We start from the raw sequence: 26,858 nt of genomic DNA on the forward strand, positions 1-26,858 counted from the left end.
TGTTTGTCTTGCCATTCTTCTTCTGAAAGATTGAGATGCAACATTTCATTATTTGTTTGTGTTCTTTCTATTTCCTGATGTGAGATTTGACTACTATAAATTTCCCTATTTGGACTGCTTTCATTGAATCCCGTAAGGTACAGGATTTTGCATCTATATTCTTGTTAGGTTGTAGATATTTTTAAGTTTCTTCCTTTATTTCGTCTGTTACCCATTGAGTGTTTAGGAGAGTGTTAAGTTCCATATACTTATGAAATTATTGCAACTTCTTCTACCATTATTTCACAATTTAAATACATGCTTAAGAATACTAGCCTTTAGGCTGCAAAGTCAATCAAGTAATACAAGCATTAAGTTGTTTTTATACCTTCATTGCTATCAAATGAACATGTCCTCTAAACCAGTCAGATGGTTGGTGGTGGGAAGAGGTGATTGTGGTGCTCCTCTCCCAGCCAATATAGTGGTTAGCTCACAGGAAATGTAAGTTACATTCTTGCTTTTCTTCTGAGAAATGGAATAGATTCCACAGAATCACAACATAGGCATATTGGCTAGTTTTCCACCATTCCCCTTATGAATTTCACCAGCTCAGAGGAAGGACAAATTAGATTTCTATTTCTCCTCTCAGGCCTGAGATGGCTCGGGATTGTTAATTTTCTCATCAGGATGACTGGGTGGAGACATATCATAAAACATGCATATCTATGTGTGTGTCCTACAGAAAATAATTCATATGTAGGTCATTGATTGGAGTGGAAATATCCTGAGGAAAGTTGTGTCATGTAAGAGGATTTGGCATTAGTGAACCAAAAAAAAAATACAGTGGAAAAGAACAGCTTCTGTTTACTTGAATTGTCTTAAACATGTTTGATACTTTGTCCTGCCATCATCCAACAATACCAGATTTCAGGGCTGAGTCTTTAAAACAGATACATTTTATATTTCATGTTGGGGTCTTTCTTAGACACCAAGATGCCAAAAGGGGGTACCAAAAAGGCTCTAAGAAATAAGAAAAACAGCATGGTCTTCAGGGATACAGGAGAAGAGTGATTCTTGGCAGAGCTCATCACTCTGCTAGCCAGCTGGCCAACTCATGCTGACAGGGGTTTAGTGGACAATGCAGGAAACCTGATAAGGATCTTGGTAGGGGTTCAAGACACCCTGAGAGCAACAGACGATGCCAACTGCAGAGAACTATCCCACAGAAAATGTCTAGATGGCCTCAGCCTTGTCCTATCTTGACCCCTGAGGCATCTCTTCATTCTCAGTTTAATCATGCCTGGGTCATATCACAGCCCTGCTTGAGTAGTCAGCTTCAATGGCTCCAACACATCCCTCCTTTTTGTTTGGTTGATACACAGATAGGTGACCAGCTGAAGATGGAGAAGCTGTGTTATAGCTTCCATCACTGTATATTCCATCCATTCATAATGGTAGTCAGTTACCAGCATAGCCAGCAATTGTCAGAGGATGTTAGTGATCCGAGATTCACTCATAGATCATATTTTACATTGCACTGTATGTACAGAGGCCAGCCTTTTCTGCAGAAGGTTCAAGACCAAGCTAACATAAGGACTGCACTAAGGACAATTGGTTCAGTACTTCCCATTAAGGCCAGTTAGGTCTCCTCAAGAACAATCTTATAACCATGCATTAGCTCCTCATATCTCTTCTGTCAGTGTCAGCCACCTGGAAGAGTCATGGCCATTGCTGACCACGTTGATTTGTGTGAAAGCTTAGGAGATTTCTCTGGTGAATCTTGGCTCTCCTTAGGCACACCTTCATCAAAGTTCACTTTCTTTTTTGGTCTCGTCATCTTCCTGATCAGAATACCAGGTATTCACTGAGTATCTTTTGATGATGCTAGCAGAATTTCTTTTACATCCTGGACCTCCTCCAAGTTTGAAGTGCTGCGGCCAAAATATTGGCTATCCATTATCCCATCTGTGTCTCTCATTTTTGGTCTCTAAACCTTAGCTGTTGGACATCTAGAAGAAATGATTGATAACAATACAGTATATTAGAGGCAATAAGCTTAACACTACTATTTTATCTAAACATGGAACACCTTAGAACGTTAAATGAAATGTATTTTCTACTCTCCATGGATATTTAAACATTTGAATACCTACAATGTTAACAGTGACATATTTTACATAGGAAATCAGAAATCAGAACCATACATATTATTGTATCATGACATCCTTGCAAAAATCTAAATTTCTCTTTTGACATAAAATATCCATTTTAGTCAAGCACCCTTATCTAATACCCAAGAAGTTTCTTATGTATTACTGACCAATTTATTGACCTTTAGTGGAATATGAATCGCACAAGTCTTTGTTATTAGCAAAAGTATGAACATGAATCAAAAGTTTGCTACCATACTTAATCCCCATTTTACAATCTTAGGGGTCTATTCCTCCAGAAATATGAATATATCTAATTTATCATGAAATTGATGACAATCAACTGTCATAACTATGTGAAACCTTTACTCAGCCATCTTCAATCAAAAAAAGTATTAATTCTTTTGATATTGACCAATGTGAACATTGAGGAGTACATTTCATGACTTTAGTTAAGCTGTCTCCTATAAGGCTATGGAGATCATTGAGGTCTCTGATCAATAAATAAGAACTGGTTGAAAACATTACCAGGCAGCCACTTTCTGATTTATCAATTAGAGCCCTGTCCAGAAATCTCAGTCATAAGGGACTTTGTTTATTCATCCTAATAATATCATTTCTAAATAATGAGACTATCAAGTCAATGATAAATAACAACATATTCCATCCATATCCCCAGTCTTTGTGACATTTGAAACAGCAGGCAACAATGTACAAGCGTACTTTACGAATCAGTAAAGAAACAAATCTTTCATTATGTGATCCAGATATGGAAAAGAGAAAGATTACTGAGCTCCAAATGAAAGAGCGGACAAGTGGATAAATGAACACAGACAATCTGTGCTGATTCAAACAAACACAGAAATAAGCACAGAGCTTGTGGAGGTTTTTGAGAATAATGTAAGTTCCTCAGAGGCCATTTGTGTACTTATTCAATATTCCTTTGTTAAACTAGCTCATCTCTTACACTCGGTGCTCCCAGTGCTGGAACACCTGTACACCTAAAGCACTCTGGGTCTTTCCCAGAAGTTCTGGGCCACTTGAGCACTCCTGTATGGGCATTTTTGCTTTCTGCTTTACAAGTTTGAACAATCACTAGCTCAGGAACTCCCAACAACTGCTTACAAACAGACTAAAGAAATACACAACTGATACATGGACAGAGAGACAAACATCTTATAAAATCAGAGTGCACTTGAGCATATCCTTAAGTCCAATAACAAAACCTTCCTACAAAGTTAGAATATACAACTATAAATCAACTAGTTCAAGTTTTTATAGACCAACAAGCTGAGATCCTGTATAAAAGGATCCGAGGCTTGATTCAGGGAGAGGTGAAATTGTACAACTATGTTGTGTAGCCTGTGGTGAAAACTCATTCTTTGCAGAGCAAACACAATGAGCAGGATTCCATACAAGGCCTTGGCAATAACACAGAAATGTCCCCTCTTCCCCACGTTGGCAGGGGCACCAGCCCCTCCCCACTTGAGTCTGGAGGTGTTTTGTATACTACACAAGGCTTTGTCAGAGATATAGCCTGGTAAAAACATATTTGAATTATGTAATAAGACAGCCTTGTTGGGAAAGAGAAGTGACTTACAGTAAATAGCACCATGGACAGAATAGTAAGAACCTGTGCAGGAAGTGCATTATTCTCCTTTAATTGTTTCAAGAGAAGAGATTTGAAGGTATAATGAGCTTGTTCAGTGATTGCTTGGCCAGTAGCATTATACGGGATAAAATTACATGAGAAGTGTTCCATGTGGAACAAGAGGAAGCAAAAGCCTGTGAGATATAGGCTGGACCATTATCAGGTTTAAGGAAAGAAGATACACCCATCACTGCAAATGTAGGCAGGAGATGTTGATTACATGTCGGGCAGACTCACCATGCAGCGGTGAAGCACAAATAAAACCAGAAAATGTGTCAACAGAAGCATGAGGAAATGAAAAAGAAATCAAGATACAGTATGTGGCATGTTTACCAAGGTTCGTTGCAGCAGTGGCCATGAGAGTTGACAGCATCACAGGGAAAAGGGTGAGGTATGGCAGCACAATGGAAACCAGTGAGGGAAAAAAATCTTTAGCTTCAGAAGGTGGAATGTCAAACAATTTATGCAAGAAACAAGTGTATTGGTGAAAAAAAGACATGGCTTTGCTTAGTGTTATCAAAAAGAGGGTAGACTACAGAGTAAACACAAGGCCAGACTGAACTTCATAGAGAGAAAACTGCCTCAAAAAGGCCAAAGGAGTGGGGGGCTGTAGAGTATATGCAATCATTGATCAGAAATCGCATTATCTTGTAAAAAGCCAGGTTAGGCTTAATGACCACATTTATATAAAGGAAAAAGTGCCCCATTGTGAGGGTAAATAATTTGTACATGTAAAAAAAAGATACTAAGTGTGAGTCCATTGCCACAGGAGAGATTAAAAACAGAAGATAGCTTAGATAAAAACAGAAGGAATGAAATAGAAGAAAACAAGCTCACTTCTTACACTCTGTGCTCGCTGTGCTAGAACACTTGTTCACCTCCAGCACTCCATGACCTCAGGACATTTCCCAGATGTTCTGGGCACCTTGAGCACTCCTGTATGGGCACTTTTGTTTTCTGCTTTATTAGTATAAACAATCAGATGCTCAGCAACTTTCAGCACCTGCTTACAAGCCAACTGGACAAACAGGCAACTGATATGTGGACAGACTGACAAACAACTTATAAAATCAGAGCACACTTGAGCACATCCTTAATCAAGCCAAATTATAATACCTTCTTACAAACTTAGAATTTACAGCCACAAATCAACAAGTTGGATTTGTTATACACCAACTACCAGAGATCTGGCATAAAAGGATCCAAGGCTTGATTCAGGGAGAGGTGAAATGGTGGAATTATGTTGTGTAGCCTGTGGTGACAACTCATTCCATGTAGGGCAAACACAATAAGCATAAATCCACACAAGCCCTTGGCAACAGCATAGAAGTATCCCATCTTACCCAGTTCAGCAGGGGCACCAGACCCTGCCCACTTGAGTCTGGAGGTGTTTTGTATGATACAAAAGGCTTTGTCAGAGATATAGCCTGGTAAAAACATATTTGAATTAGGGAAGAAGAAAGCCTTGTTGGGAAAGAGAAGTCACTTACAGTAAATAGCTCCATGGACAGAATAGTAAAAAAAATTGTGCAGGAAGAGCATTTTTCTCCTTTAATTCTTTTAAGAGAAGAGATTTCAGTGAATGATGATCTTGTTCAATGACAGTGTGGCCACTGGGATTATAGGGGATACAAGTTACATAACAAATTTGCTATATGGAACAAAAGGAAGCAAAAGGCTGTGAGGTATAGGCCGGACCATTGTCAGTTTAAAAAAGGAAGATACACACTCACTGCTAATGCAGCCAGGAGATGTTGAATTACATGCCGGGCAGATTCACCAAGCAGTGCTGAAGCACAAATAAAACAGAAAATGTATCAATAAAAACTTGAAGAAATGAAAAAGTTTTAAGGAGGAACACTGTGTAGCATGTTACCATGAGTCACTGGAGCAGAGGCCATAAGAGTTGACAGCATCACAGGGAAAAAGGGGAGCAATGGCAGCACAATGGAAAGCATTGGAAATTAAAGTTCTGTCTGCAGAAGGCGGAATGTGAAACAATTTGTGCAAAGAACAAGCTGATTGGTGAAAAAAGGTGGGTCTTTCTTTAGTGTTATCAAATGAGGATAGACTACAAATTAATCTAAAGATCAGCCTGAACTGCTCATAGAGACATTCTGTTAAAAAGACCTTGCCTGAAAAAAAAAAAAAGAGAGAACAGAATATTCAGTGCTTGATCAGTAATAGCATTATCATATCAAACAACACGTAGGGCTTAATGACTACCTATATGTTAAAAAAAAAGAGTGGCATGGTGAAGGCAAAGAGGAGTCTGTAGATGTAAAAAAGAGACATTAAGTGTGAGTCTATTGCTACAGGAGAGACAACAAGAGAAGATAAGTGTGAGATAGTATTATGTACATATAAAGAGGCAGTAACTAAGTTAAGGACATGCGTTGAAAAAATTTGCAAAGCAAGGATAACACAGAGAGCTCACTGCATTGACAAGAGGTTTTTGGTAGTAAATATAGGTGTTTCCAATTATTATAAAAACATATGTTACAGCTTCATGATGGGGGGTTCCATCAGTGAAGACAGTGAGGGCACTATTTAAAGGGGTGCTAATGAAATAAGTTTGAAGAGAAAAGGGAAGTAGGGTAAATAAAGACAAACAATGATCATGGGGCATATCAAAAGAAATGGAAACAACATAGACAGCCAAAGCCACTTGCAGATTTTTTTTATTTTTGGTCCCAGGGATCAAACTCATGACTGTGCATTTGTAAGGAAGGCACTCATGCCACTGAGCTAAATTCCCAGACCTGCATCTTGCAGAGGGAACAGCAGAGGACAGCAAAAAGGAAAAGTCAGCCTTGGTAAGTGGTAAGATAGTATTGATTAAATCAATTCCAAGCACTATAGGTGTTTCAGTACATCCTCAAATGATGAGAGGGAATAGAACTGACAATGGGAAATAAAGGATTGCCAGGTGAATGGAGTAAAATAAAACCATCAGCTCCAGTGTATAGCAATCCTGAAAAGAAAAGGTTGTCAATAGTTAAACAGAGGCTTCAGCATTCATCTCCCTTGGGAATAGCAGTAGCCACCACAGTAAAGCCAAATGCTTGATTTTCATGAGTAACATCACAAGTTTTAGAGGAGACAAGGCAAGACAATTAGTTGGGCTACAGATTCAAAAATATTAGTTGAGTGGGTAAGAGAGATCACAGTTAAAGCAGCAATATGCCCATATTATCAGCATCAAGGAGGCCAAGGATAATGAAAGTGCCTCTTTTTTGATGCAGGTGAACAGGAAAGAACTGGCCAGCTGTCCAGGAGGTAAAGGATCATGAAAAGTAGTAGGAAGCTTCTAAAACATACCAGAGAATTCCAAGCTAGTGTCAGGTTATCATAGAAACATCTTTTAAAACATTTTTGTAGCTTTGGTTTGCATTTTTGTATGTTAATTGCTTTAACAAGATAGAGGCTACTGCCTTGTTGTCCACCTGGCATTCAATAGCTTTATTTAATCTTCTATAAAGGCAAGGCAAGGTTCAGTGTCCTCCTGTTTAATAGTACTAAAAATCCTTGTGTGTCCACTGCTTCAGGGATTCTTTTTCAAGCTTTAAAAGCAATTTGAGGATAATAGCCAGAGGGTGGCAATTAACTTGATGGCAAATATCTGAAAAATCTCTCTCCTCTCATAATTCAGCAGCTCCTATAGGAATATAGCAATTAAAATTATTTGTAGCTTGCTTGTCCTCAGCAGCAGTATGTTCTTAAGCCAAACCTGATGTTGGGCTGGAGTTATAATAGTATGCACTGAGAGTTTCCAGTGCAAAGGTGTCATTTCACAACCATGAATGATACCCTCAATAATGCCAATTACAAAAGTACTTTTAAATCCATATTCCTTGACAGCCATTTTAATCTCTTTATCTTTCTTGTTTTTGTTGTTTGGAACATGGGACAGAACTCACAAATTTGTGGGTGTCACACAGCCACTTAGGCCACTGAGAATAACCCCTGCCCCTTTTAACTCTTTAAATAGAGTACTGCAAACTTTCAAAGTGGGGCTCTTTTCCTGTTGATACAAAACAGGTCAAGCAATTAATTCATCATGTTGTTTACCTTCTTGGGCCATCTTTTGTCTGGGAAGTCCAAGATGGGAAGAGTTGCCCAGAGGTTTTACAGGGTTTGCATATTTTGGAGGCAGCAGCAGGAGGACGTGAGAAGCAGCACAAGTGAGGCATCCAGGAAAACTGGGAAGCCAACCCTGTGTTGTTCCTTGTGCCTGCCTGCCAAATGTCACAGCATCCCCGCAAAGATACCAAATGTGCAAGACAGAGATCAGAGCTCAAAGCTCCTCAATGCAGCAGTTTACATATGTTTTTCCCAATCTGACACAATGACCACACCGACCTCAGAATAACAAGGAGAATGATCATGAATTTCCCACAAAAGGTGCACCAAACTATCCTCGGACATAACATGGCCTGCCTTCCTAAGGAAATGCAGTTTTGCATTATGTTTCTGTTGCACTTCAGACATAAAATTCTCCATGATTTAATGGATGAAGGGATTTTTTCCAAAGAAAATGAAAGGATTTTCCAAAGAAAGTGAAATAGACATGCTCTGAGGGCTGTATTCCACCCCAGGAACTCAGTAAAAGTAAGTTACACTCTACATCAGACATCTCCACTCTAGAGTCCCTGTTGAGGCAACAAGATTTTGGGTTCCATTACTGGATCCCCAACCCCTCAAATAGGTGCATGGCAAAAGAGCAAAACAATGAAACAAGTGACACAATCTTTAGGGATGTAGGAGAATTAAAATTCTTGGCAGAGCTCATAAGTCTGCTAACCACCTGGCTGAATGATGCTGGGTAGCAAGTATTTAAGCAGAACCAGAAAGGAGTTTAGTGGACAATGGAGGAAACCTGAGCAGGATCTTGTGAGGGGTTCAAGGATCCCTCAGAGCAACAAATGATGCTAATTGATGTAACTAATGCTAAATGATGTAAACTATCTTGCCCTATCTTTCCCCTTGCTATGTCTCCTCATTCTCAGTTCAGTCATGTGCAGGCCATGCCATGGGCTTGCATGTGTATTCAGCTTCAATGGCTCCAACATTTTTCTATATATTACATCAATCGCAAGTGCACAACACTCAGGTCTCATTCATCACTGCCACTTTCTCTCACTCACAGATGTGGCCTTTCAGTTTTACTGAATACTGATAGACATTTGCCCTATCTCATTACATTTATGCTTAGTCACCATGCTCAACAGAAGAGAATTTGTCAGTCTGAGCCATGAGATGCTGAGGACAGGGTAACACTTTTTTTTGTCAATACTGTTTCTCAGCATGCATAATATTTTTTAGACCAAATGAGTATGAAACTCATAGTGGTGATAATAAGGAAAAATTAAATTGCAAGTTTCTGTAAGAAAATGAGAAAAGACCGTGTGAAACTCATTAGCTCAATTGAAGAGTAAAATTGCATTTTGCCTAGAGTTGTTTGAATAACACAAATAGGTTAATGAGACAATGTTAATATAGTATTGATGGCAGAAACAGTAGTTTGAAGCAAAGACATGAGCGTCTGCTGACCATAGAGCCATGGCATTGTTACACACTGTGTAAATGTAAATCAAAAATGAGAAGGGAGGCTCTGAGAAACTTATCCTGCTTGTGCTTGTAGAAGTCTAGTAACATGTTGCAGAATCATTAGGTTAAAGGCCAATTCTAGATGGAATAGGGAAAGCCTCTAGTTGAATTTCCATGATTTCAAATAGGTCTATAAAGTTGTATTAATTGATTACTGGGAACTCAGATTGTGCATCCTACATTTTTTTCACATCAGCAAAATCAGTAAAAGATTTGGGAGACTTGCAAATTCGATTTTTTCAGAACAGAACAATTTAAGCAACACAGTATTTTACCACAAGACAACCCCATATATCAGTAGCTACCATAATTTCTTTCCTTGAAACAGTTGAGTATACTTTCATATACAATAGTATCAAACATAATAAAATAGTATAAAACCATTAAAGAGAATGAAATTATTACAGGGCATTCAAAACCAAATAACACAAAATGGAAAAGTGTTACCATATTATCTCATTATTCATAAAACATTTGCTTATACTATCACACATAATAAAATCCAATAAGATAAAACATGATGTAACCAATGAAAACAGAAGAACAAAAGCATGGTAGCACTTCAAAGCAAGATGATATTAAATTAGCAGTGGCTATTATAATGTCTTGTTTTCTTAAAAGTAGCTGTTCATACCATCACAGATAATAAAATCAAACAACCCAGGATAAAACCATTCCAACTAATGAGTGGGGACATTATAAGTCTCCAAAGCAATGTAATGTGGAAACTCTTATTTACTTTTACGGGCTCTTACACTAGGGAAAGTATACAGTATTTATACATGTGAGTTTGATTGATTTCACATATGAGTAAGGTCTCAAGTTGCATCCATTTATTTATAAATATCTCAATGTAATCATTCTTTATAGCTGAGTAGTACTCCATTGAATTAAAATACCATAGATTTTTATCCATTCCTCAGTTTGTGGACACTTAGGCTGTTTCCAAAATCCGGCTATTACAAGTTGTGCTGCTATAAAAATGGGTGTACATATATTACTGAAGTACGAAGCTTTCAGTTCTTCTGGGACTATGCCTAGAAGTGGAATAGCAGGGTCAAGTGGGACTTCCTATTCCAGCTTTTTGAGAAATCTCCATACAGACCTCCATAATGGCTTCACAAGTTTAAATTCCCATGAAGAGTGCAGGAGAGTTCCATTTTCCCCTCAGCCTCCCCAACATTTGTTGTTAGTAGTTTTCTTGATCCTGACCATTATTTCTGGAGTGAGATGGAATCTCAGTGTGGTTTTAATTTGCATTTCTCTAATGAATAATGATGGTGAATATTTTTTCATGTATTTATTTGCCATTTGTATTTCTTCATCTGAGGATTGTATATTCATCTCAAATGCTATTCTTGGATTAGATCTTTGATTTATTGAGGGTCTGTTTTTTTTTTAATTCCTCATACGTTTTAGAAAGAAATCCTTTGTCTGACGGATGGTTGGTTCTCTAAGATTTTTTCCCAGTTTGTGTTTTTTTTTCACTGTGCTGGGGATTTCTTTTGACATGCAAACACTGTTTAATAAGATGTGATCCCAGTTATTGATTCTGGGAAGTATTTCCCATGTAGTTTGATTCTTGTTCATGAATTCTCTACCTACTCCTATGTCTTCGAGAATTGTACCCTATTTATCTTCCAACAAATTTAATGTTTCTTTTATAATATTCAAATTTTTGATCCACTTACATTTTAGTGTGGTACATTTTGATAGGCATGGATCTAGTTTTAGTTTTTGGCCTATGGTGAGCCAGTTTTTCAAGCACAATTCATTAAAGAGCCTATGTTTCTTCCAGTGAACATGTTTGGCCCCTTTATCAAAGATAAGATGGTTGAGTGTGTTTGTATTTGTGGTCATATCTTCTAATTTATTCCATTGATCTTCAGATCTGTTTTTATTCCAATCCCATGTTGATTTTATCATGATTGCTTAGTAGTATAAGTTCAACTCAGGGATTGTGATGCTTCCTGCCTTTCCTTTGCTGCTTAGAATTGTCTTTGCTATTCTAGGTCTCTTCTGATTCCAAATTAATTTTAGAAGTGATTTCTCTAGATCTATGAGGTATGTTGGTACTATGTTCATTGGGATTGCAGTGAATCTGTATAACAGTTTTGATAGAAAGGCCATTTTCACAATCTTTAGTCTTCCTATTCATGAACAAATGATGTCTTTCCCTTTTTTGAGATTCTCTTCAATTTCTTTTTCAGGATATTATAATTTTCCTTATATAGATTATATTTTTACTTCTTTCATAAGATTAATTCCAAAGTATTTCATTTTTGGGGGGTGGTACTGTGAAGGGTGTGGCTTCTCCTATTTCTCTCTCAATGATTTTGTTCTTAGTGTATAGGAATGCTATAGATTTTTTAGTATTGACTTTGTATCCAGCTACTTCCCTGAATCTCTTGTATCTAGTTGCCTAGATACTTCCAATGGAATTTTGAGGGTCTTCTATTTAGAGTATCATGTCATCTGCAAATAATAATAATTTAACTTCCTCTTTTTGTATCTTTACCACTTTAATTTCTGTCTATTATCACATTGCTCTGGCTAGTATTTCCAGTACTATTTTGAATAGGAACAGCAATGAGGGACATCCTTGTTTGTGCCTTATTTTAAGATAAAGGCCTTCAGCTTTTGGCCATTTAATATGATGCTAGCTGTTGGTTTGTCATAGATGGCATTTATCATATTGAGGTAAAGGTTATCTATTCCAATTTTCTTTAAGGTTCTTTCATGAATGGAAGTTGCGCCTTATGAAAAGCTTTTTCTGCATCTACAGAAATGCTCATGTAATTCTTACCTTTGGTTTTACTGATATTGTGGATGTCATTGATTGATTTACATATGGTGAAACATCCCTGCATGCCGGGGATGAATCGCACTTGGTTGTGGTGTATCATCTTTATGATTTGCGGCATCCTGTTTGCCAATATTTTATTGAGGATTTTTGCATCTGTGTTCATTATTGAGATTGGCCTGTAGTTTTCCTTTTTATTTGGGTCTTTCTCAGATTTTGCAACTAGAATAATATTTGCTTCCAGGAATGATTAAGGAAGGATTGCTTTCCTTTTGATTTCATTGAAGTGTTTGAGGAGTACTGGCATTAAATTTCTTTTTAGTTCTTGTACAATTCCACAGTGAATCCTTCTGGGCATGGGTTCTTTTTAGTATGTAAGGAGAATTATTATAATTTCAAGTTCATTAATGGAGATTGAATTATTCAGTAGTTTTACATCTTCTTGATCGAGTTTTGGTGCTTCATATATTTCTAGGAATCTGTCCATTTCTTCTGAGTTATTAACCCAATGAAAGTAGACAATTTTAAAATAAGTGTTGATGTTCTTCTGTATTTCCCAAGAGTCTGTTGTGATTTTGTCATTTGCATTCCTTATTTCATGAATTTGAGCTTTTTCTTCCCTTTTTTAAATAGGGTAGATTAAGTGCTTATCAATTTTATTTATTCTTTCACAGAACCAACAGTTTCATTTATTGATTCTTTGGATTGTGTTCTTAGTCTCTATTGCATTAATTTCTGGTCCGGTTTTTACAATTTCCTCCCTTCTTTTGACTTTGGGCTTCACTTGCTCTTGTCTTTCTAGATATTTGAGGTGTGCCATCAGGTTGTTTATTTGTATTCTTTCTGTTTTCCTGATGTGGGAAGTCAGTGCAATAAATTTTCCTCTGAGGACTGCTTTATTGCATCCCACACATTCCAGTAAGTTGTATCTGTATTTTTGTTTGCTTTTAGGTATTGTTTAATTTGTTCTTTAATTTCCCCTGTGACCAACGGATTGCTCAAGAGTGTGTTATTCAAATTCCCTGTGTTTGTGTGATTTTTGCAGTTTCTTTTATCATTAGTTACTATATTTTTGGCACTATGATCTTATAACATGCATGAGATAATTTCAACTCTTTTGCATTTATTTAAAAATATTCTGTGGGCTAGTATATGGTCTATTTTAGAGAATATTCCATGTAATGCTGGGAAGAATATAGATTCTGTTGTTGTTCTGAGGAACATTCTGTATATGTCCATCAGGTCCATTAGTTTACAGGTGTGATTTAGTTCTGCTATTTCTTTGCTGACTTATGTCTGGTTGATCTGTCTCTTGGTGTTCATGGTGTGTTAAGTTCTCCTGTTAGAATTGTGTTATTGCTTATTTGATTTTTCATTTCTATATATACTTGCTTTGGATAACGTTGTGTTCTGGAATTTTGTGCATATATATTTAAGATAGTTATCTCTTCCTCGTGAAGTTTTCTTCTAACCAGTATGTAGTGACCTTCTTTATGTCTTAGAATCATTCCTGGTTTGAATTTCACATTGTCTACAAACAAAATAGCTACCCTTGTTTTTTTTTTTTTTTTTTTTTTTTTTTTTTACTTCATGTTGCATGATGTATTGTTTCCATCCTTCGACTTTCAGTCTGTGAGTTTCATTTTGGGTTAGATGGGTTTCTTGTAGACAACATGTGATTGGCCATTGTTTCTACCAGTCTGGTTCTTTTAATTGGTGAATTAAGCTCATTCACATTGATGTTTATAACTGTTATATATTAGTTTACTGTTGACATGTTATCTTTCCATACTGGTTAAATGTCTGCCTTGCTTAGTAGTTTTATTCTATGAGTACCTAAATTGTCTTCCAGTATTCTTTGCAGGGTTAGCTTGATGGTCATAAATTTCTTTAGATGTTCTTTGTCATAAAAGTTAAAGATGCAACAGCAGGAAATAACATGCCAATAGACTTGAAAATTATTTGTCATTATAAAATGACTGCACCTGTGAGTGCACCCCTTATTGGCAATTCAGGTACACAGAGGCCTTGTAGCATAGGCTACAGGACTAGGACCAGGTGACAGGAAGCACCACACAGGTTCCTAACCTATGTGCTTCTTGAGCATGCAACACAGAATGTAGTGGCTTAATATCCGTAGAGAATCTATCAACAGTCTTCAAAACCAAGCTATTGATATAGCTGGGATTCTCCACATGAGAAAAGTGGCATGGAACCTTAGCAACCTAAAGAACTTTTTCATGTCTGAAAAATGTCACCTGTTACCCTTTCCCATCTGTTGTTGTCAGGGTTTGCAAGGAAAGAGATTTAATATGGAACTTATAATTGATAAAATCCTATTAAAATATTCACTCCCAAAAAGTCAGATTTAGAGAGGTGTAGATCTGTCCACATATTAGATACCTAAAGAATCCAGCTGTCAATCTGAAACTCATGACAATATACTTCTTAAGTCCTGCTGAATACCTAGAGCCAATGGCAAGGGCCACCACAAGTTTACCTGGAGATAGAGGCACGGCCGATGTCTCATGCAAGTCTCTATCAAGGTTGTGTACTAGGAAGAGTCAAAGTTCAGTGTTGGAATCTACAAAGTTTGTGCACTTGGGCACAGCATGTGTGCCATCAGGCTGAGTGATCAGTACTGGAACCAAGACAAAAAGCTCAGGATGAGGGCCAGAAAACTGCAAAAGAAAACAGTAGCCATGCACAGTACTAATGAGGTCCTGAGCTCCTCCTCTGATGTGGATGATGATTTCTGTGTTCATATCTGGAAAACTGTGATACCAGGTTCTCCATGAGAATCAATAGCCCAGCCCCTTCCCCTCCATTTCTCCTTTGATGGAATTTGCAACAATCCTTCAATGGATGCTCTATGCCCAAAACCATGATGCCTCAGTTCACTGGGTGATCCAAGTTGACATTACTAAGTGGGCCACACCAACAAAGCAGTTCTTTAGATACTTAAATTCCAAAATAGACTCTATGGGTCCTGAGGATTGATCTCAGTGGCATAAGCATCTGCTTACCAAACTCAAGGTCATGAGTTTGATCCTCTAGAAACAAATAGGACATTATATAACTCCATGTCTTAAAGTAGTCATCTGGTCTACCTCACATAAACAACAGTGAGAAAACCTGAAACTCATTCAAATGTAATAATCGGGAACACATACCTCCACGGAGTTGTCTTCTCATGAGCCTTGACAAACATCTCACGGGAACTATGTGGTCTCTTTTCTGTATGTGTGCTCCACTATACTTAACTGTGGGCTTTTGCATCAAACTGTAGACAAGGTTATTGATTCTATCAGGCAATTTTAAAATCTTTTTGAAGGAAAGTAGAAAAACAAAGGGTTATATACATTTGTACACATAAGTCTCACTGCAGTACACTGACAGCACTGAACCCAGGAGAGAATGTCATGAGGCTGGTTGTATGTATATCACCACCTCAATAAGGTCACAGTGGTTATAGATGCTGGAGGTAAAAAGTGGAAATACTTTAACAACCAAAACAGTTGAAATAAAAAATACTGAATATGCATTTAACATACTAAATCTAAACTGGACCTGATTGCATATGTGTGTAAGCGAAGTACTTGAGAGGCTGAGGCAGGAGAATTGTTTGAGACCACTCTGGGTTATAAAGAGATCTCAAGCCAACCTAAACTTCATAGCAAGATGTTGCCTCCAAAAGAAAAACAGTTCAAATTTAATGAACACAATAATGTAGTAGTGATAGCCTTGTTACATTAGCATGATTATCATGCTTATATCATGCTTATCACACTATGAAAACCTAACTTAGAGGCCATTTCATAATGAAATATCATATCATTTACTAAACGGAGTACACTGATGAGTATCTGTTGTTAATCATTGGCATTTGGTGGTGATGGAGCAGTGCTTGCTGCTGCTCTCCACAGAAAAGTGGAGTACTAAAAGTGAAGTAATTGCTGTAGTAAACAGGAATATACATGAGTCACTGCAATGGGTCCTTAGATCTTTGAGTATGAGACTCATTAAAGGATGCACTGCACTTAGTGGACTTACTATGTTTAATCATTTGAATACTTTGAACACTGACTTCAGTAGTGACTGAAGTACTTGCTGACATTTCCATCAACAAAGTTAAATAGTTCCTTTTCTCCTGCTGTCTCATGAATGTTCTTTTGATCTCGTGGTGATTGGTCTCTGCAATGAGATGGTGTACTGATTCGCTATTCTCTATTGTGCATAAATGCTCAATAGTTCTTCAGGTATTACTTGACAATTTGTACCTGTTCTGAAAAGTGTGTATTCGTTTCACATTTATATTGGATTTACATGTTAGTTGTCAGGGAGTAACATGCAGTCTTCTCCTGTCCTGTAAATTATTTTTTCATCATTTTATTTGACTTTTTTTTTGTTTGTTTTTTGGCTTCTTCATTTGTGCATTGGTATTAAAATCTTATATAATCCTTTTTGCTTATTTTGTTACCCTATCTTATTTTCTATAAAAAGCACCAGCAATAGCATTGAGTAAAAAAGTTTTGTTAATGCCTCTACATTCAGAATGTAGAATGCCTGGCTCATTCATGTTACTATGTTTTACTCTAATACAGACATATTTAAGACTGCTGCACAAATTACCATGCAAAGCATATTTCCTGAGCCAAAAAAAATCATGATTGCAGTTTGGTTCAGTCATCCCATCCTACATTTATATTCTTGACCTAAACTTACTTTTTTCCTTAAACTTCAAATGCAGGTATAAAAACAACTGCCACACATTCTGCTAAATCATCTAGCAAAATTGCCTCCCAAAGTCAGGTTCAAAACCATGATTGTCCCCTCTCATCCTCTACTGATGCTGGGACTAAAGAATCACACTTAGTCTAGCGCTTTATACATAAGTCCTTACCAGTGCAATTATTTAAATAAAAGATAATTAAAATTGCATACTTTTTATTATTTTTTATAAAATAACAAGAGATATAAAAGTGACTATTGTAATGTATTCAATGCAAGAATCAACTGGTTAAAATGACAACTGCCCCAATGATGCTCAGTATAGTCGGTGCATAAACAAATGTGCTTTCTAATTGATGTTAGGGGATAACTACTGAGTGGCCAAGTGATAAAAGTATGATCCTAAAGATTCGTACATATATTTATCAAAGGAAGGTTGAGACTCAAGGCCTGTGATATCTCAAATTTGCTCACAAAAATCTGAATCAAAGCAGAGTTGGTGCATATCTATTATCCCAGCACTCAAGAGGCTGAGAGAGAAGGGTGTTGTGAAGTCAAAGAAATTGTAGGCACCATAGGGGTTTCAAATCCAGCTGATGTACATAGTGAAAGCCTGTCTCAATGATACAAAACTAAACTAAACAAAGTAAAACCAAACATCACAGCTGAATGGAGACCGAATACTTCAAAGCTTAATTCCATGTCTTGGTGATTAATGTTATGTATAGACACATTTTTTGAAAAAGCAATTTCGATGCTAGATTGAAACTCACACCCAAATAGGAGCACTGATTTTGTGCTGAGTCACTGCAAGAGTCCCTGTGCACTGTCTATAAAGCAGAGCTCACAGTGGGAGCCTGCAGGACCAGCATCCACAAAGCAGAAGGGTAGGCAAGTGTCTCATGAATCACTTTGATAGACTACAGATGATATCTCTTCAAATCTCATTTAGGTCACTGAGTCCTTTGTTCTTAATATACTTAAGCAGCATTTTGAAATTTGAATTGAGTTTCATACAAGAAAACATAAGTAACATCAAATATGGTACATAAATAATAACTCAAATGATAATGGAAAACTGTGTATGTAAACAAGGTATAGACATTGAAACAAGGCACAAGTTGCAAATTATAGCTCAATGTCACCAAGTGGTCACCTTTCACTCAGAAATAACAAATATATCTTGGGAGGCTGAATGCAAGAGAACTGTCTTGAGTTGGAGGCCAGCCTCAGTTACAGAACTGTCTGAAATAGAGAGAAATACCCTGACTGCAAAACTCCACAAAAAAATGAACCTTGAAAATTGACTGCATAAAACACCATTGGTTTGTTTTAAAAATTATATCCATACAATATACTAACACCCCAAGAATTTTCAACATGTTCTGAGGTAGAATGTTGATATTTTCCTTATTATACAGAAAACACATTCATGTTTGGGTATTTATCACAGTGGCACAAACACCTGCCTGGCAAGCATGAGGTAATGAGTTTGATTCCTGGTACAAAAAAAAAAAAAGATTCAAATTCCTACCTTATGACACTGGTGCATAATTAGAGAAAATCAAAATTAGATCTCAATTATGGAACACAGAATTCATGGTTTAACAGGTATGTGGAATACTGATTATTGACAGAGCTGGTGTTATTCATCTCAAGTAAGGAATCAGAAGCCAACTTTAACTTCATGCTTACCCTAAGAACTACTTGACTTTCAGTAAATATTCTCTCAGTTGTAAATCCTGCTATTGACACCCTGTATCATGCCAATCACTTGCACATCCTTTCCTTGCTACTCTGATCCACACTCCACAGAAAACCTTTCATGCCTAACAATGGCTATCACTGCAGCACAACTTCTATTTAGGAATTCTATTTTACACCATTTAGTAAAGTCCATTGCAGAGAATTTCTATATATAAACTCTGTATTATCAGCCAAGCTGTGAAATCAGCTGTTAATTCAGAGATGACACCCCTATTCCTTTCCATTCAGAAGGATATCATGGGCATGTGTCCATGCAAATGCATAAATATTGGCATTTTGCAGTGAGGGTTTAATAGGCAGGTGATTCTCGAATTTGTCCTTAGCAAGTACACTTTACACCTCCCTTGATAACACTTTCATATCTGCTTCATTTTTCTCAGAATTCAAAAACCCATGGCTGTTCTCACAAACAGTCTGTGAACACAGGTGTAACCTAAATAATTATGTTCAAAATTATGTTGCATTGTCCTGTATGATATGCAGGAGTTCACCAGGTGTTTAGGAAGCCTTCCCCCACTGAGGCACATCACTACACATCTTTGAATACTCAGTACCTTTGCTAACACCTGTGATGAGGATGGAAACACAAGAACATTCTATAAATTTAGGAGATCACTCTAAATACAACAAAGCACAAGTTTAAGGAGAGCAGTTGTGCCTATAAGGCCCTGTATCACAGACATTTATAAACATCAGACCCTCCAGGTCTGCTTCTCACAGCAATGTGGGCCGAGACCTTCCTCAGTAATTTTGTAGAATCTTCAAAATGCATCAGAGTCAGGGTGTCCCCAAGCTCCTTCCCTCACTGAGTTTGTGGACGTGCCAAGGCAGCAGAGAATTTCAAAGATAATACTGGAATCTGTGGCTGTCAAAGAGAAGATAGAGTCACTCTTGCCACCAGAAAGAGGCAAAATGCACAGTTGATGACCCATAGCCAATGCTGGAGGACCTCAGGAGCTGAAGCTAACTAAATACCCGAGGATCGAGACACTGAAACTGCTTCTAACCACTTGTAACTGGTTTAGGCCTTTTGCACCCTATTTCTGGGCTCCCATCCACAACCTCACCATTCTGCAGCTCAAAGATCTCCCAGGTTCTTTCCTAATCAGGCCACGTGACATTGAAACCTCTAAATGAGATGAAGCAAACATTCTGCTCCAGTACTGTGCTCACAAAATGTCAATAATACCCTGATACAGGAAAGACCTAAGAGACCACCTGTCATGGCCCACCTGGTTGGACAGTTCATATAGCCTACCTCTTCATCACTGATTGAGTCTTGGTCTACTGCCCTCCTTCTGAGTCAAGAATAAACAGGGAAAGAAACCCCTCCCTGAAAGAGAGGATCCCAAATGATAGACTGTAGTGCAGACTTCTGGAGCTGGCTGTCTCCTTCTGTGCTGATGTCCACAGAGGAGTGCTTGCACCAAAGAGATTTACCTCAGGCTTTTTTTTCCAAATCCATTTGATTTCAAGGATAAAAAGAAAAAGTAAAACTAAATTTCAAAACATGTCAATCAGGGACAACAATGGTAAATACATTGCACACTGCCATCCCCAGTACATTCACCCAGTGCACAAGACATTTGTATTCAATTTTCCAAAAATACTGAGCTGAGTTAGTCAAATACTGTTGGCAGAGAGACAGGGCTAGGTCCTCCAAGGAGCACTTGCAGAAGCCCAGATACCTTGCAACTATAGGGAAGCCAGATACTTCCTGATAAGTGTCAAACTTCAGGACAAAATATTAAGCAAATGTATTGATATTGTACGAATTGAATCGAAATACTTCCCTAACACTCTGAGGAAGTCAGCAGTCACCATTCAAATAAATGCATCCCTATCATAAAGCCTGATACTTTAAATAATTCCTATCATCCTAGTGAAGTCAAGAGTCACCTTCTGAACCCCCTAATTGAAGAGTCACTACTGAATAACAATGCCTGCTTTCTGTGTGACAGGCTTCCCCATTTGTTCCCAATTTAATCAACTTTACCTGATCTATTAATCTTATTGGCTTCCATATTTCTGTCCCATCTTATGCCCATCTGCCTTGTGAGTTCCCAGTATTCCCACCTTAAACCCATCTCACCAAATTATTTTGCTCCATAAAAGTCCCTAGAAAAGAGTCTTTGGCAACCCACTCAAGACCCCTTATCTCTCTCAGACAGCTTTCTTTCTCCCAATAAATTTATTCTACTCTTAAATTCTGCTGTTCCTAAAATGTATTCTTTAATTTTAGAGGACACAAATTCATATTGGACATAGTAGATCAGGAGTTTCTTTCCCCTGTAGCAACTCCATTATAAATTTTTCTCTTTAGTGAACTCAGATAAATGAGTAGTAGTTTGTATTCTGTAATGTTGATCTCACGTCTTCAGGGATACTCTCACTGAAGGTCCTTATGCCTGCATTTAAGTGCTGCTACTGTTTTCTGAAAGTGAACTGATCTGTAATTTTGGTTATGTTATCTACAATTTATTAAGGATATGACTGAAAATATTTCTTTTGAAGGGTTTACCTCCAGGCTTGGGGGAAAACACATAGCAAAAATTCTTTATTTTTATTTCATCATTCAAACTGAGGGATGTACTTGAAAGAGTTTTGCCCTAGAATGAGTTACAGGACCTCCTGGTTGTAGTTCAACATGGTGGAAGGCCCAATCTGGGATGCTCACCATATGGCCACTTCCACCTTTTCCCTGATTACAACTTCCTCATTCCTTTCCCAGGGGCCTGAAGAAAATTCCAATCAGCTCCTCGCATGACAGAAATGTCTGCTTCAATCTCCACATCCAGGCAAAGTCACACATACCCCTAACCCCATAGTCAGTCAAAAAAAAAAAAAAAACCTTGTTTTTTTGGGGGTTCCTCCTCACTTTCCTTAACTAGAAAGGCCACTTTTACTTTTTCTTATATTCTGCTTCTCTATTTCACCAGAAAAAGCTAACAGTACTGATTCTTGACTATGTACCTCCTCAGTAATTCATATGATCAATGCCATGAATATCTAATTGAAATTAATGTAGTAGACTGTTGCTTAACTCCATCAGTGTCAATTCAGTGAGTTTCATCCTAAGATAAAAAAATAAACCTTGATACAAACTTCAATGCAGAAAAAGCATCAAAATATAAAAAGTGTCCTACAGGTGTACAGACTTCTTTCAATAATATAATAGAAGCTTTCTAGAAAAAAATGCAAAAATACAGTTTATGTATCTTAAAATTGTTGAAGCAGCCAGTAATGTAGAAATTGTTCTGAACAATTTTAGGTGAACCTTCACTTTTATAAGAGATAACCTACTGCCATGGCAATATCTAGTTCTTGCTAAATTATACACTCAAACCAATTATTTTACATTTGCAATGACTGATGTATACAACTTTATACATTGCCAGGAATACAACCACTGTGAGTTGTATTGATCACTTAAAACTGCAAGAAAAGGGAAAATCATTCAGACAAATCATAAAGATATTTATGTTAATTTGGCTCATGTTAATGATAGAAGGGAATGAAACTCGTGACCTACTATATGTCTGGTATGAGTTTGTGTTCTCTAAAATAAAAGAATAATGTTTAGAATGATGGAGTTTAAGAATGGAATATATTTATTGAGAGAATGAAAGCTTCTGTCTGGGAGACAGAAGGGGCCCTGAGTGGGTTGCCAAAGACTCTGTATTTATAGAGTAAAAACTGGAGGTTAGATGGGTCAAAAGTGGGGAAGAATGGGAATTTGCAAGGTGAGCATAAGGGGGGATAGAGCTGTGTTCAACCAATAGTGTCAATTACTCATCTAAAATTGATTCAATTAGGAACAAATGGGGGAGCATGTCCCATAATAAGTGAGCTTGCTTAACAGCAAGGACTCTTCCTGTAGGGAGTTGGGGTGGTGAGTCTTGAATTCTTCACTGTGATAGAAAACTATTTGGACTATTGGTCCTTAGCACTTGGTTGTATTTCTGTTGGCTTTTTAACATTTGAGCACTGCAGAAATTTGTGACATATTTTCGACTGCTCACTATTACATTACACAATTTTCTGTTAAAAGTTATTATTCGACTGGTGATCTTGTATTAGCCTGATCTAAATCACCAGGCTGGAACACAAGAAAAAGGCATAAGACATCTACATATGAAAGGAAATATATTTGAAAGCATGAATACACCATCAGATCAGCAACACTGAATTGTCTTAGTAATGTGAACTTTACTCGAGCTTTCTCCCATGAGGCTATAGAGTTTATTTGGACCTCCAATCAGTGAACCTGACTTGGTTAAAGTTATCTGGTTGTCCATGTGTAAATACCATATAGGCTCCCTACTTTGAGAAATGGTAAGAGTATATAAGAGTTTGTGGTAATCCTGCTTCCCCATTACATTGCTTTGGAGCCTTATAATATTCCCATTAATTACTCAGAATGGTTTCATCCTGGGCTGTTTGATTTTATTCAGAACCAAATAACACAAAATGAACAATGGTTACTGTATTATCTATGATTATTTGAACAGCCATTTTGAAGAAAACAAGACATTATAATAGCTAGTGCTGATTTAATACCATTTTGTTTTGAAGTGCTAACATGGTTTTAATCTTCTGTTCCCATTGGTTTCTATTTGTGGTATCTTATTGGATTGTATTATTTGTGATAGCATAAAAATATTTTATGGACAATGAGATAATACAATAACCATTGTTAATTTTGCATTATTTGGTTCTGAACAATCTGTAATATTTTCATGCTCTTTGATGGTTTTATAATATTTTGTTATGTTTGATACTATTGTGTATGAAAATATACTCAACTGCTTCAAGGAAAGAGACATTATGGTAGCTACTGATATGTCATGTTGTCTTGTGTTGAAATACTGTGTTGCTTAAATTGTTGGGCTCCAATCTCATTTGCTAAGTCCTCTTTTATTTTAATCTCTTTGAAATTAATATAAATTTTTTAAAAAGTTCCCAGGTGGCCACTTTCTTATTTATCAATTGGAGTGCTGTTTAATGTTGCCTCACCCCAAGGGATTTTGTTTAACCAATTTTAGCATCATTTTGACCAGCTGGCAACCTAGGTGAAAGCATGTCTTTTAAATCTGTTACTCAAATAAACCTTTATTACATGATCTGAAAATATAAATGTTGAGGAAAAAGTTGATGAGCTCAAATATAAAGAAAAAGCTTCTAACAGAGCATACAATTGGACAAATGGACAACAGATATATAAATTGACAATCATCTTATAAAATTAGAATGCCCTCAAATATATTTGACCATCTTGAACTATCATAAATAGAGTGAACCTTATTATAGATCAATTAATAGAGATCTCTTGAAATAAGAATACCAGAAAAGGAACCTAATTGATGGTTAACCTGAGGTAGCTCAGAAAGTGAAAAAGAAGGAACACAAATATTACTTAATCCTTTAGGTCCACCCTGTTCCCAAAACAGCAGTAGAGATGAGCCCAGCAGGTGCATGTGTGTAATCAACATGGCTGCTGGCAACCATTTGGCCTGCCAAAAGACTTCAATGCCTGAGACCCAGTATGGTGGGCAGGCAGAGAAAATGGTGATGCAGGGGAAGGAGAAAAAGAACCCTCAGATTGGACAGATGGCTAGGGTAGGAGGATTGAGAAGTCAGAGCCTTATGAGAAATGCTAGGGGAAGTATTAGAGACCGTAGGGGAAAGACTGGAGACCCTAGAGGGAGGATTGGAGACCCTGGGGAGTGAAGGAGGAGGAGAGGATGACACATGGGGTATAGAAATCTTTGGCTGAGAAAGCAGCGGGATTTGGTATGAGAGATATGGGGAGAAGCTGTAAACACAGAAGCCGCATCATAAGTGAGGGGAAGGAAGAAATCCTGGTGGAGCAGAGTGAGCCAGGAGTACTTGGGCCATCACAGAAGACAGAGTGAGAGAAAACCACATCCTTAATGTGAAGAAGGCCTAAAAATGAAGGGTTTCTGCCAACTTGTCACTATTGTGACAAAAGCATTAAAAAAATCAGCTTTTTGGTTGTAGCCTTTTAGAGGCCAAAAGCACCAAGGTTATGAACCAGGCACCACAGAGGTGTGTTTTCTGGAGGACAGGAAGTGGTCCCCACGACTGAATTATAAGGGAGCTGAGAGAACAATTTCACCTCAGGAACTAAGAGCTTTAGCTCCCCCAAAGAACATGGAAGCTGTGCTCAGTCACACACAACATAAGAGATTATAATCTATTTTGAAAGTGTGACAGGCAAAATCCCAACACCCATTCTTCTTGGCAGGTAACCATGAGAGCAGGGCGGGATCTCAGCACACAAAAATCTCCATGTTACCTCCAGGTATGTGGCCTAAGGAGTGTGGAAACTAGTAACCCTGTTCGGGGATTACAGGATGGGTTTTCTGTCACAAGCTTGCTAAGGAACCGAAACAAACAAAACAAAAACAAAAACAAACAAACAAAAAAATCACCCCAGATGGTGTCTCACCCATGTTCAGTGAGTAAGGCTGCTTTTGTAGGCAGATTAGCAGTGGCAAATAAACTGTCCCAGAGGAAGAAACAGGTGGTTTTAAGAAAGAGGGACTCAAAATGGGAGGGATTCCAAGGAGACACTCAACTGCCTTAGTGGTCAGGGAACCAAATGATAGGATTTTTGGCGTGCTAAAAGAGAGAATACAAAATAAAAAATATCATGTGGGGGCATACATATAGTTTTCCATTGGGGTGGTGCTTAAAGGTGGCATTGCTGATGTGCAAGTAGCTGATTGGGACTCTTTTCATGCCACAGGTAAGTTGCATAGGAGAGGGGAAAGAGACCCCTGGTCCCACCTCCCAGTGCTGAAATATCCCATCTAGAGCAAAATCCTCTCAATTTCTTTCTCGCAAAAAATATATTCTGCTCTTACTTCCATTGTTCTTAATTATTCATTCTTCAATTTTAGAGAACCTAAACTCATACCTAACATAGTAGGTCAGGAGTTTCATTCCCCTATATAACTGTCTGACTGCTTATATTTCTGACTAACTCAGCTGCCCATGAAATTAAGAATAATTTGTCACCTTCACTTAACATAATTGTAGCAAATAAAATGTACTTAATGGAGATAGTGAAATATATGATTAAAATGAAAAAATAATTATCACAGTTTCTCTACCTAGCATCACCAAACATTTTCAGCTTTCCAGTATGTGGAAAAATAAAAACGAAAAACAACTCTCAGCAAATACCCATAGTATAAAGGACAGTATATAATTCACTGTATTTACCATGTTATCTGTGGATATTTTGTAGACCACAAAAGAAAAATTGAGCCATTGAATGAACAACTATCAATTTCAATAACTGTGCTAATAGAACTACATGGTTGAGAATTGTAGAAAAAAATTTTTTGGTACCAGGGATTGAACTCATGACTGTTATACTCTAGAAAAAATAGCTTCATTATATTTGTATTATAGCAAATTACCTGTAACATGGCCATACCATATATATGTTTTCCTTCTCCATCTGGGTGACCTAATTGATATGTGAATCAATGCTCTCCTCTGTAAAGAATTATAAAATCTTACCTAATTGATATGTTAACCATTGCTGCCCTCTACAAATAACAGATGTGGTGCTAAAATAAGCTAACAAAGGTTGTTAATTGCTACTAGACTTCTCTATTCTCTGCTGAAGGAAACAGAATTGATTCCTGTTTACAGGAAATCTTGCTTGTTTGCAGGAAAATCTGCTTGTTACCTGAACTTTGCTCTTCCCAATGTAATCGCTGTGATCTTGTTCTGTAGTGCACCCCAGCCCCCCTCCTTACATTGTAAGACCAGCAGCTGTTTGCGGTTTTACAAGCTAAAAGCCTGCCTTTTAGCTGGTAGGTGCGCAGTCTGCAAATTGGCTCCTGGAGACTGTCACCAGGCCTGGCCTAAAATAAAGCCTTTGCTCCCTAAATTTTAATTTCTTGCTTCCTTAAATATTATTCTCGGGTCTGAGTTATCACAATGACATTGTACTTGCCTGGCTGGGGAAGGTACCACTGAGTTCAATACCCAGCCTGAACAGCCTTAGATTCTAAATACGACTATTACTACTGTTTAATTTGCCATTGACAGATTTAATTGAAAATTTTGTTCATCTACATCTTCACAAATGAAATTATTTTCTTTCCTTGCAGTTTAAATCACTTTT

At 37.5% G+C, this 26,858-nt stretch overlaps 1 long non-coding RNA gene across 1 annotated transcript in view; it reads right to left on the minus strand.

The window, feature by feature from the left end:
- Positions 1–826: 826 nt before the first annotated feature.
- Positions 827–26,858, minus strand: part of LOC111755150 (uncharacterized) — a 79,934-nt gene continuing 53,902 nt past the window's right edge. The window contains exon 4 of the long non-coding RNA XR_010045548.1: positions 827–1,988. This is a non-coding gene — a long non-coding RNA (uncharacterized LOC111755150). The remainder of the gene's footprint in view (positions 1,989–26,858) is intronic.

The sequence above is a fragment of the Cavia porcellus genome, unplaced genomic scaffold (assembly GCF_034190915.1).
Source record: "Cavia porcellus strain 051 isolate PalLab524CR breed Dunkin Hartley unplaced genomic scaffold, mCavPor4.1 scaffold_34, whole genome shotgun sequence".
NCBI lineage: Eukaryota > Metazoa > Chordata > Mammalia > Rodentia > Caviidae > Cavia > Cavia porcellus.